We start from the raw sequence: 12,840 nt of genomic DNA on the forward strand, positions 1-12,840 counted from the left end.
TTTTCCTGTATCTGATTTTACTCCTTGTTCTGTCCTTTTCTGGTTATTGATTTGTGCCTCTGAATCTTTAACTTGTTGAACTTTATTGGTCATTTCTATCCCATGAACTTCCTCATCAGGTTTTTTCTTCACGTCCATGCCCATGTCCTTGTCTTTCTGATGGCCCATTATTTCCAGTTTACTGCCTCCAGCCCTCTCGATCCTTTCAGTTCCCATTTTTACTTTCAAGAATTTTCTGTTTCTCATGCTTGCAATTCCACGACCTTCAGGATGCATGCCACTTTCATCTGCCTGGCGCTTAGCAATTGTTTGCCGTCTCTTCCCTCTTTTTTTCCTTATGTGGTCCTTGGTTACTCTTGATGTTCCTCTGCTTGAATTCTCTTGCCTTTCTAACTTCATCACAGCTTTATCATTCACTCCAACTTCATTGCTTTGCTTTTGCACTTGATTTCTATCATCCTCAGTTTCCTTTGATGCATTGTCATTAGTGAACCGTTTGTTGTCTAGATAAGATTCTTTCTCATTCTTATAACTGTTATCATACTCTTTTTGTCCTTCATTAATGTGAGAAATGGTGTTGTTTCCTGGAACATCTTCTTGAAAAGTTTTCAGCTGCTGAGACTGCTCTTCTCCAGTTTTGCCGTTCGCGTTTTCAAATCTCTCTCCATCTTTTCCGGTGTCATCAACATGCCCGGTGAATTCCTCATTTCTCTTATGGGCAGATTCATTGACACTGCTGTCTATATCTTCGGCTGAATTTTTCTGATCTTCTCTTTTGATGGATTCATGCAACTCTTCAGTTCCTCTTCTACCATCATGTCCAGCAGCCTCAGTGGTGAAATTTGTTGCAGGATTTGGGTCATCTGCACTTACTGACCAGACCTTTACAGGTGATAATTCCAGTCGGTGTTTTAAATCCTCAATTTCAGCCTCTTTCTGTCGCAAGGTTTCAGAAAGTGATGTAACTTGTGAATCATCTGACTTTGTTTCCATGTGGTTTTCCTGAAGCATCTTAATTTCAATCTGTTTTTCCTCAAGAGCACCTTCAACTGTTCTTTGTTCTTCTTTAAGGGAAGAGATTGTCGACTTCATCTCCAAGATCCTACTATCGAGATCCATTTTCTGCGTACGAAGCAAGTGTATATCGGATTTCATGTCCTCTATTTGCCTTCTGGCCTCTTTTGTCTGTTCTCTTTCTTTCTGTCACACAGGTGAAGGATAAAATGTTAGCTTGGGTAGCATAATACGTTCGAAAGTTTGCCAATGGCAGAAGATATAACGATTGTTATTTGTCTCATTAAAAAACTCTACTGATCATGGGTGGGTTCAGCGGGTAATGAAGGGAAGGCCCACAACCTAGCTTGGTAACTGCATTACACTTGCGGTATGTCATAATTTGAAGAACTTTATTGATCATTGATTGCTCTGTACAACTATTAACACGATAGAATTAGAATTGTCATCCATCTTTTCCCTTACCAAAAGAATTAAAATGCACTTCTATTAATTCAAGAATTGATTTAACGTCCGGGCCCAGCCTGTGTTTTGTCACCTGAGTTAATTTAACATCAGATTTTGCTGAAAAATTGTTATATAAAACGTTTTTTAACTGTATACTTCTCCATTGAGAAGTACTGATTCCTGTTTATTTTGGATTTCATTTCTTAGTGAAGAAGTGAAGACTGAGTGATATATATTATGTAAATAGAACTTCGCCATGGACAAGCTCCACACCAAACACACACACACACACACACACTATATATATATATATATATATATATATATATATATATATATATATAGAGAGAGAGAGAGAGAGAGAGAGAGAGAGAGAGAGAGAGAGAGATGCAAGAGGAGTTGAAGAGCGTTGAGCTCGCGATCTTTCTCCTTGACAAAGAGGCTGCAGATGCGCCTGTCCCTGAGCTTGTGGAGAGTCATAACTCCAAAAACGGCAGCACTAAATGCGAGCAGCAGCAGAAGTCCATATGATCTTCCTTTGCTTCCTGCTGTGTTTTGACTGTGCCTCATGCTTTTGCTCTATCTATGTCCTTAAGGAAATGTGTAAAGAGTTGTGGGCAAACAAACAAGAATGGCCTTACTAATTAGCTCTTTCAGTAAATATAATTCTAATGTGTCATTCTGCTTGTCATCTCAAATTGGTTTCTCAAACTGCTCTCACGCATGCAGAAGAGCCACATAAATTGTGTAATTCTGATTTATAAAGGAACTAAGAAAGAGTAGCGAAAAACACGAGATTTTGAAGGATACATGTGCATGGCATGGGGACTGTGTACAAAGGGCAGCTCATTCTGCCCACTTTTGTCCTTTGCAGTCAATCAAATCATTCTGCATCTCTTGCGGTATAGGTTAGAGTTTCCTATTTGAAGGCAATACAGTTTTCCATACGTTACAATATTTTTGTAATTCGCACATACTCTCGTCTGTCCAAGATTTAGAAGAGTAAAATGATAGAAAACTGTAAATCTCTAGATCATTTATTGGCTGCGCACTTAAAAATAGAATACAACAACAGCTGTGCCTGATTAATCCTAAGCAAGTTGGGAATTGACTATGAATTCTAGGGGTGGCAAATAGGCGGGTTGGGCTGGATTTGGGCAGGTCAAAGATGGGTTAGGTCAATAAATGAGTCATTGTTCAACCCAGTCCAAAGTTTACTTGGGCTAAGATGAGCTAGGTCAAGATGGGCTAAACAATGGGTTATAGCCCAACCCGCCCAACTTGACCCATGTTTTAGAACCATGCTCATTTTGCATAAACAAAGTCTTTTACCTTTTATACACCTATGTATAAAAGGTAAATAAATGCTATTAGTATTTTGAGAATCAAAATATATTTTCTTAAATAACAAATTAGTATTTAAAATGTGTAAATTGAAAAATATTTTACGGGTGGGGTTTGGGGAGGGGGGGAGGTGCAGAAAAACATAAAAAACAGAAAACAGAAAATTGAAAATACAATTTTTATTTTTTGCGGGCAGGGGGTTGGGGTGAGTGGATAGTGCAGGGAAACGAAAAAACAGAAAATTGAAAATACAAAAAAAAAAAAAAAGTAAAAAAAAAATGCGGTGGTTGGGGAGGGTAGGTGGTGCAGGAAAACGAAAAAACAGAAAACAGAAAATTGAAAAATTAACAACAACAACGACCCAATAAAATCCCACTAATGAGGTCTGGGGAGGGTAGTGTGTACGCAGACCTTACCCCTACCCCGAAGGAGTAGAGAGGTTATTTCCGAAAGACCCTCGGCTCAAAAAAATAAAAAGATAAAAAGACAAAAAGGAGACAATATTAGTATCACAACAACAATCATAGGATAAATAGGAACACCATGAAATCCAGAAGAAAGATGCAAAGCAAAGGGAGACAATATTAGTAAATATTAGTATCACCACAACAATCATAAGAAAAATAGGAACACCATGAAATCTAGAAGAAAGATGCAAAGCAAAAGCGATAGCTAGTAAATAGGACATGCACTGAAAAGCGAAATAGTAAGCCACAACATAGCCACTAGATATCTTAGACAAAAACCTTACATGGCTAGTCCCACAATGGTACGAAATAAGGCACGGCTCAACTACCTCCTAACCTACAACCCTAATGCTCGACCTCCACATCTTTCTATCAAGTGACATGTCCTCGGAAATTTGGAGTCTCGCCATATCCTGCCTGATCACCTCTCCCCAATACTTCTTAGGTCGCCCTCTACCTCTTCTCGTGCCTTCCACAACCAGCTGCTCACACCTCCGTATCGGAGCATCTGGGCTTCTCCTCTGAACATGTCCGAACCATCTAAGCTTCGCTTCCCGCATCTTGTCATCAATGGGAGCCACATGCACCTTCTCCCGGATATCATCATTCCTAATCTTATCTATTCTAGTGTGCCCGCACATCCATCGCAACATCCTCATTTCTGCTACTTTCATCTTCTGGATATGTGAGTTCTTAACGGGCCAACACGCAGCCCCATACATCATGGCCGGTCTAACCACCGCTTTATAAAATTTACCTTTGAGTATCGGTGGCACTCTCTTGTCACACAGGACTCCAGATGCTAACCTCCACTTCATCCATCCTATCCCAATACGGTGTGTGACATCCTCGTCGATCTCCCCTCCCCCCTAGATAACCGAACCAAGGTACTTGAAGCTGCCTCTACTCGGGATGACCTGCGAATCAAGCCTCACATCCACGCCCTCTTCCCCTGGCTCAGCGCTGAACTTACACTCCAGGTATTCCGTCTTCGTCCTGCTCAGCTTGAAACCCTTAGACTCAAGAGCATGTCTCCAAACCTCCAGCCTCTCGTTAACACCGGCTCGCGACTCATCAATCAGAACTATGTCATCGGCGAATAACATGCACCATGGCACATCCCCTTGAATATGGTGTGTTTCATGAGTTGTATTTAGGCTATTTCATGGGTTAGAATGGGCTGCAAAAAATAATGAATTAACTTGGGCTAATGTTATAACTTATAATCCAACTCATTAATCTCTAGAGGTTAGGCGGGTTGCCTAAGCAAATTGAGGATTAACTATATGAATTCTCACGGATTATGCTACAATGAAATAGGTATGTAGTTGTAATACAATTACCATTGTTTGCATCAAATCATTGATAGTACATACCATTAATCTTCGACACAAACTTTAATCACCTATAACAACAACAACAATAACAACCCAGTATAATCCCACTAGTGGGGTCTGGGAAGGGTAATGTGTACGAAGATCTTACCCCTACCCTGGGGTAGAGAGGCTGTTTCCATAAACTTCAATCACCTAACGATAATTAATTATTATATGTATATTCTTTTAAGGATAAACATTTGGTTTGAAATATAAATTTGTTTATCCAAATTCGTGTTTAAGGTCAAAAGGTTTGGCCTTATATTTAGGAACAAGCAATTTATCTACTTGTTTCAGTACTTCACTGGTCTTTTTGTTGACCTTTATTAAGGATTAGAATAATTGGGAGCAGTAACTTAAACCCAAACCTGAAGCAAAGATATGGTTGAGTAGAACCAAACTGATCTGATACAAAAGCCTAGCTTCACTCTCAAGTATAAATCCTTTGAACTATTCTGCTCCCTGCTGACACTTGATTTTCTTTTTCCTTTAATAATTTTTACTTTGAAAGCGATATTCTTATTTCACGTATTTATGAACTATCATATGGATCTTGAATTGAATGGTTGATTGGCTGATGGAAAGAAAGAAATGTAACTGCAACACTGAGTATGCTAATATATACTCCCTCCATTCCAATTTTTGTGAACCTATTTAACTGGATACAAAGTTTAAAAAAGAAATAAAAATTTTAAAAGCGTATGGTTCTAAATAAGCTATAACATTTGTGTGACTATAACTCTTTTGAAACTTGTGGAGTTAAACATGTCACAGTGTTTGGGTGGTTATAAAAGCTTGTCTGTGATGATAAAATTAAAAGTTTAAGTTATATTTTTTTCAAATTTAGAAAGGGTTTATTCTTTTTGAAACGGAACTAAAAAAGAAATAAGTTAACATAAATTGCAACGGTTAGAGTATTATTGAGCAACAGTAAAGACACTGCTATACCGAGTATTAACACCAAAAATGTTGTGTGGGATTTGCAATGCGAAAGTTTGTCACGACCCAATTTAGGATCATGGCCGTCGCTTAGGAGCAAGTGCTCCCAAGTAAGCCTCATCGATAATTTACAGAAAATCGGACAGAGTTTTTCCTATTTTAGGACTATCCAAAAATAAACTTGTCTCAGAAATCAACAACACAACCAACCTATATCGACCAAACAAGTTATAATCCTCATTCACGAAGTATTTCCAACACAATGATACTAACTTCATCTCCAAGTATACGATAGGAAAGTCTAATACGAGTAACAAGTCTATATCAATAAAAGAATATTTATGACTCATAAAAATGACTATGGAACGGCTTTAAGAGTTTTAAGAAAGAGACTATAACAAATAAATAACAATCTTTGCTCACGCGAATAAATGCGAGGCTCACCAGGAATTGTCAACTCGTGTACTCTAACTAACGAAATTCTCGCCTGCGTCTACTGTTGTCTCTGTAAAAATAATAGCGGGGAGTGAGTCGCTAGCTCAGTGAGTAATAATACTTAATCACAACTGTTTTTAATTGGGGACAAGTCAGAAAACATGCTAGTATATCAAATAGAAAATATCATAAGAATGCTCTTTCTAAAACGGTAAATATAATCAGTCTTTTTAGTTTCCTGTAACATAAATCAATTTAATAAATCGGTAATAAACTCAGTAAACACTTTATCATAGCAAATCTTTATGTTTGGAAGGTTTCCAAGAAAGGATCATGTAATCTGTATCATTGTGTGGACCCCTTCGTAAAAGGAGTCAAATATAACTATAGGTCCCTACTAGAGGGAAAACTGTAACTGTATGCTAGTTCTACCTTCCCTCCAGCGAGGGCTATAACTGTACTCGGTAATCAGTAAATACAAGGTGCACCAGGTCTAACGAACCCGCCGTTAGCTACAGGATCCTTCAAAGTCTCCTCCCATTCATACTTTTCTTTGTAAACAGTAAATCTTCACATGGAAGCATTTTCAAAACAGTACAAGGCATTTTAATTTTTATCAAATCATGTAATCCAATTTCGGTAACGGTAATCATATCTCTAGTAACAGTAAAACATGTCTAGTAACAGGAAGAACTTTTTAAATAACTATAAGCATCTCAAGTCAACTATTCAGTACCATATCAAGTAAAGGACTTGTCCCACATGTAATTTTAAATATTTGGTAACATATTTTCTTTTTAAAATAATATGTAAACCATGCAGGGTATGAAAACACAAATTGCAGTAAGATTACTACTCACAGTACTCGTACCGAAATACCAAACTCGTCATCTCGAGCAATCCGTACGGCTTCCTTCAATCAATCTATGATTGCATCATATTGATCTCATGTTAATTTCCTTGTTCAGACTAATTCATAAGTGAATCTGAATACCCACCTCTCGGGATCACATGTTTAGTTCTCAATTCGTCAAAATTTTTGTCTATCCATACTACAGTTAACTTAATCGAGTCCATAATCTTCTAAACAAAGATCATTCATATAGTTTATTCATTGTACAAATTAATCATATGAATACTACAAAAATCAGATAATATTATTGTCCATGATATTCCTTCTTAATTGGTATTTAAATCTTTTTTTTGTACACAACGAAAGCGTACACTATGGAAAGTATCTCTAGCGAATTCCAAAGAAGGAGAAATTAATTTTTTTGTTCTAAGCCGTGGAGTATTTTCACTGAAAGCAACTACAAACTTCACCGGACCTGGTTGACCAAAACTTTAGTGATCAAAGCTTTTTATTTTCTCAAATTTTTCTTTCACGTTGGTGAAGCTTTAGGCTTCTTTTGTTTCTCAAATCCAACATTTTCTTTCTTTAGGGATTTTAGTCATCTTTTGATTCTACAGAAGTTTGAATATGGCGCTTCTCCCTTTTCAAATTCCCTAAACTTCATCTTTTAAACTCTTAATCCAATCCCAACATCTTCTCTACTCAGTTCCATAAGGAATCATGAATATAAAATAATATTGTATCAAAAGAAGAAGAAGAATTACATGTAATTACCTGGAGTTTATTGTTGAAGCTCAAGAATATATGCCGATGACGAAGTGAAACACGATATTCGGCGCTAAGAAACACTAGAAACGTTTTCTTTCTTTTCCCGTTTGATATGTGGTTGGCTAAAAGGATTTTTTGTTTTCAAACACTTTTCTAGCTTCGTCACTTTGAAGCAGATGGGCTAAGGCCCATTTAATTGCCTTCCTTCTTTATTTTATTGTCATTTTCTTTTTTTTCTTTTTTTTTTTGTCTTGTATTATCTGGTTTTTTTTTTGCAAATTATTTAACTATCCATTATTTAATAGGAAATATTATATTCTCCCCACCTTATAAAATTTGTCCCCAAATTTAAATTAAGTACATACTTGTAGACTGAAATAAGTGGAGATACTTCACTTGCATATCGTTTTTCTACTTCCTAAGTAACTTCTTCAACGGTATGGTTTCTATATAAGACTTTAACGAACACATTTTCTTTTGACCGTAGCTTTCTTACTTGTCTATCAAAAATAGTCATCGGCTCCTCCTTGTAATACAACTTCTCATCGAGCGGTATAGTCGGTGCTTCAAGCACTTGAGAGGAGTCTAATATACATTTTCTTAGCATAGAGACATGAAATACTAGATGAATAGAAAACATCTCAAGAGGAAGTGCCAAACGATAAGCCATAACTCTCACTCGGTCTAGTATCTCATACGGTCCTATAAACCTAAGGCTCAACGTGCCTATTTTTTTTTTATGAATCATATTACGTCTTTCATAGGGAAGACTTGTCGAGACACTCTGTCCTCAATTGAAAACAAACTAAATCCATCTCGTCTTATCCGAATAAAACTTTTGTCTATTTTGAGATGTATGCAATCTAATTACTAGACCTTGTCAATATTTTTTTGTACCAAGTCGAGTCCTAATAAGTTAGCCTTATCAGCTTCAAACCATCCAATAGGAGAATATCATCGTATACTATACAAGGCTCCAGAAAGTGCCACCTCAATACTGGACTAAAAGCTATCGTTATAGGCAAATTCAGCTAAATATACATACAAGCGTACAAACTACCTCCAAACTCAAAGTGCAAGCTCTCAACATATCTTTCAAGATTTCTATAGTACATTCAAACTGCCCGTCTATCTGTTAATGAAATGCGTTACTAAGATCTTCTAGTGTGCCCAATGTTTCTTGGGTAGATTTTTAAAATCGTGCAGTAAATTATGATCTTCTATCAGAAATGGTAGATAATAGACCCCAAAGAGTTGACAATTTCCCATTCATGTATATTTGTGCATATTTATCCTTGATATGAGAATCTTTAACTAGCAAAAATGCTCCTACTATGTAAGCTAATTTATAATTTTTCACATATAATTATAACCTCTAATTGTTTGAGATAGTTTTATCATAAAATTTACTATAATTCTATTTCATTTCCACTTTGAAACTCAAGTTGTTGTAGTGGTCCTGCAAGTCGCAAACACTTACCTTAACATGTTAACAAGTCAAATAGTCAGAAACAAGTAAAAAGATCTTTCTTCTTCTTTTCTCACAAATACAATTTTCTTCTAGTTATGGTACATCTTATTGGTCCCCGAATATACAGTGTAACTAGAGTTGTGAGCTCCTCAAGAATAACTTATATTAACCAATCTATATCAGGTATACATAACCCGCTACTTAGCTAAAGAATACCATCACTATCAATAGTCATATTCTTGCTTTTACTAGTTAGAACCCCATCTCGTTACTTACATAATCTCTCATCTTCGTATTGAGTAGCCTTTATGCGTTTTATCAATGGAGACTTTACTTGAACTCAAGCCAACAACGACTCTGATTATTTTTTATACTAAATCTAATGCATGTACCATTTTGTCTGTGCATACACTTAACCATAAACCTCTTTATAGGAGTTATATTGTGATGACCTGATATGTTATATTTTTAATTTTAAATTTTCTTTATGTATTTCGAGACCTCGAATAGCTCCATTCTATCTTTCTCGATTTGCGTGCGCAATCTGTATCTTTTTTCGAAAACTTTTATGTGAAAAATCAAAGAAAATATGAAATTTTGCCTTTAAAACTCATTTGAGTTGACTTCGGTAAATATTTTGAGAAAACGGATTCGGATCAGTGTTTTAACGGTTCCGGTGGGTCCGTATAGTGATTTGGGACTTGAGTGTATGTCCAGAATCAAATTTAGAAGTCCCTAGCTGGAATTATCGCCATTTGACGAAAACTAGAAATTTAAAGGTTTAAAGAATTCTTAAATTTGGCCATAATTGGATATTTGTTGATACCGGGTCCCGATTTGGGTTCCGAGAGTTCTATCAGCTTTGTAACAATATTTATGACTTATGTACAAAATTAAAAGTTATTCCGAGGTGCGTAAGCATGTTTTCCGTTAGTTTTTGAAAAACTAAAATAAAATAAAAGTTTTGATTTTATAAAGCTTGAATTTCTAAAGTTTGACCGGAATTTGACTTTTGAGCAAATGACTCCGGAATGGATTTTTTATGATGTCAATAGCTTCGTAAGGTGATTTTGGACTTAGGAGTGTGTCCGGATATTTATTTGGAAGTTCGCAATTGATTAGGCTTGAAATTAAGAAAATAGGAAGTTAAGTTTAAAAGTTTGACCGGGGAGTTGATTTTTTCATATCGGCATTAAAATCCGATTCTGAAAATTGGAATAGCTCCGTTATGCCATTTATGACTTGTGTGCAAAATTAGAGGTCAATCGGAGTTGATTTGATAGGTTTCGGGATCGAATGTAGAAGTTAAAATTTTTTAGTTTCATTAGGCTTGAATTGGGGTATAAATCGTATTTTTAGCAAAGTTTGATGTGATTTGAGGTCTCGACTAAGTTCGTATGATGTATTAGGACTTGTTGGTATATTTGGTTGGGGGCCTCGGGTGTGTTTCGGATGTGTTTCAGATCATTTTGGGCTACTTTAGATGCTGATTTTCTAATATCTGGTGTTGTTCTTCGCGTTCGCGAGGAGCCTCTCGCGTTCGCGAAGAAGGATTTGGCTTCTGGGATTTTGTTCTTCGCATTCGCGAAGAGACTCTCACGTTCACGAAGAAGGAAATCTCTGTTGTGATGGTCTAATTTTGGAGGCTCATATCTTGCAATCTATAAGGAATTTGGAGATGATCCAAAAATAAAAGTTGTAGCCCTTTGTGTCTAGTTTTCATAAAGTTAAACCATTTGTTATTTGAAATTATATACCAAAAGTTATGGTGGATACCCTTCAGGTTGTCTGGGAAGAATTTGGAAATCTCTGTTGTACAGGGCTAATTTTGGAAGTTTATATCTCGCAATCTATAAGGAATGAGGAGATGAGAAACAAATGAAAGTTATAGGCCTTGGAGTCGAGTTTTCAGAAAGTTAAACCATTTATCATTTGGAGTTTATTACAAAAGGTTATGGCCATTACACTAGAGGCTGTCGGAGAATAGTTTGAAAATGGTTGTTGGAGAATTTGTTCATCGCGAAAGCGAGGGAAGGGTCGCGAACGCGAAGAACAAACCTCTGAGCAGCAGAATAAAGTCCAAATTCGTCTCATTCTTCCATTTTTGGACCAAAGAAGCTCGGGTGAGGCGATCTTTCGAGAGTTTTTCAAGAAAAATATTGGGGTAAGAATTCCTAACTTGATTTTGGTTAAATTACATGAATCTGTTATTGTTTTTATCACTAAATTAGTGATTTGGGTTGATAATCGTAGAAATCCTCTATACTTTAATTTAAGATTTAATTGGCGATCCGTTATCGAAATTTGATAATTTTGGTATGGTTGAACTCATATCGGAATGGGTGTTCGGATTTCGTAAAAATTTTGCCGGGTTCCGAGGGGCGGGCCCCGCGCTGACTTTTTAGAATAAAATTTTAAATTGGTATTTTATTATCCGAAATTATTTTCGATGAATTTTAATGAAGTTGTACAATTAATTTTGATAGATTTGAGCTGTCCGAAGGTCAATTCAAGCAAGAAGGCGATTTTGGAATATCGACATAACTTCAAAAAAGTAAGTATCTTACCTAACCTCGAGTGGGAGAATTACCCCTTGGGCATTGAGTCTTATGTGGAAATTGTGTGATTGAAAGCCGTGTACACGAGGTGACGAGTACGTACTCAGGCTTATATGTACAAATTTTATTGGTTTAAAGTTTTAGGCCTTTTTATGTATTAAATTGGATAATTGTTGGAATTAGTAAATCCTTGAATTATCACGCCTCATTCCTTATTTGTCAAGTTTGTATTTTATATAATAATTTGGTGTTATTGTCACTAGAATTTTATGTGAATTCTGTGTGTTTGTTGATTTGATATTTTCTTGAAATTAAATTCATGATGGAATCCTTATCTGCAAATATTTATTAAATAGGTTTAAATTGATGAGTTAATATAATTATCAAGAATTTGGATTAATGAAGGCATTGCCCTATACTGAGTATTTTTCACCTCTGTTGATTGTTTTGAGGTTTTATATACGTTGTGTAGAGCCTTGGTTTATTTGTTGAAAAATTTATTGATTCTGCTACATATTTGGAATTTGGTTGTGGTCATTGGTAAATTGTGATATGAATTGTTGTATTGTGTTATGGTTTAAACACTCTTCTTAATGTTAATTATGCTTCCTACATTGCTTGTTAATGATATACATGTGCTTGGTAAGGAAGAGTGTAAAGCACAAAGGGTGATGCCGTGCCATTTGAGAGTGTAAAGCACGAAGGGTGATGTCGTGCCATTTGAGAGTATAAAGCACGAAGGTTGATGCTGTGCCATTAAGAGTGTAAAGCACGAAGGGTGATGCCGTGCCATTTCATTTATATTATCAGGTGAGGATGAGAGTAAAAGCACGAAGAGTGATGCCGTGCAATTATTTTTATATTATCATATATTCATGGCATGAATGGTGTTTCCGTGCAGGCGAGGACGAGAGACATACATTATATTGTGATATCGTTTTGTTGTGTATACATTCATGCCTTTATCTTGAGATGTTATTGTGCACCTATGTTTTCTATGTGACTTGTAGTCGTTGTTGCTTCCGGTGTGCCTCCACTTTATTTCTTTTATTGTTATTGATATTTCTCCCACCTAGTTGGTACTGTTATATGCATGCACGGTGACAAAGATATAAATACACGAAGGGTGTTACCATATAAATTGATTTGATCTACATATATATATTGG

Source organism: Nicotiana tabacum, chromosome 2, assembly GCF_000715075.1.
Source record: "Nicotiana tabacum cultivar K326 chromosome 2, ASM71507v2, whole genome shotgun sequence".
NCBI lineage: Eukaryota > Viridiplantae > Streptophyta > Magnoliopsida > Solanales > Solanaceae > Nicotiana > Nicotiana tabacum.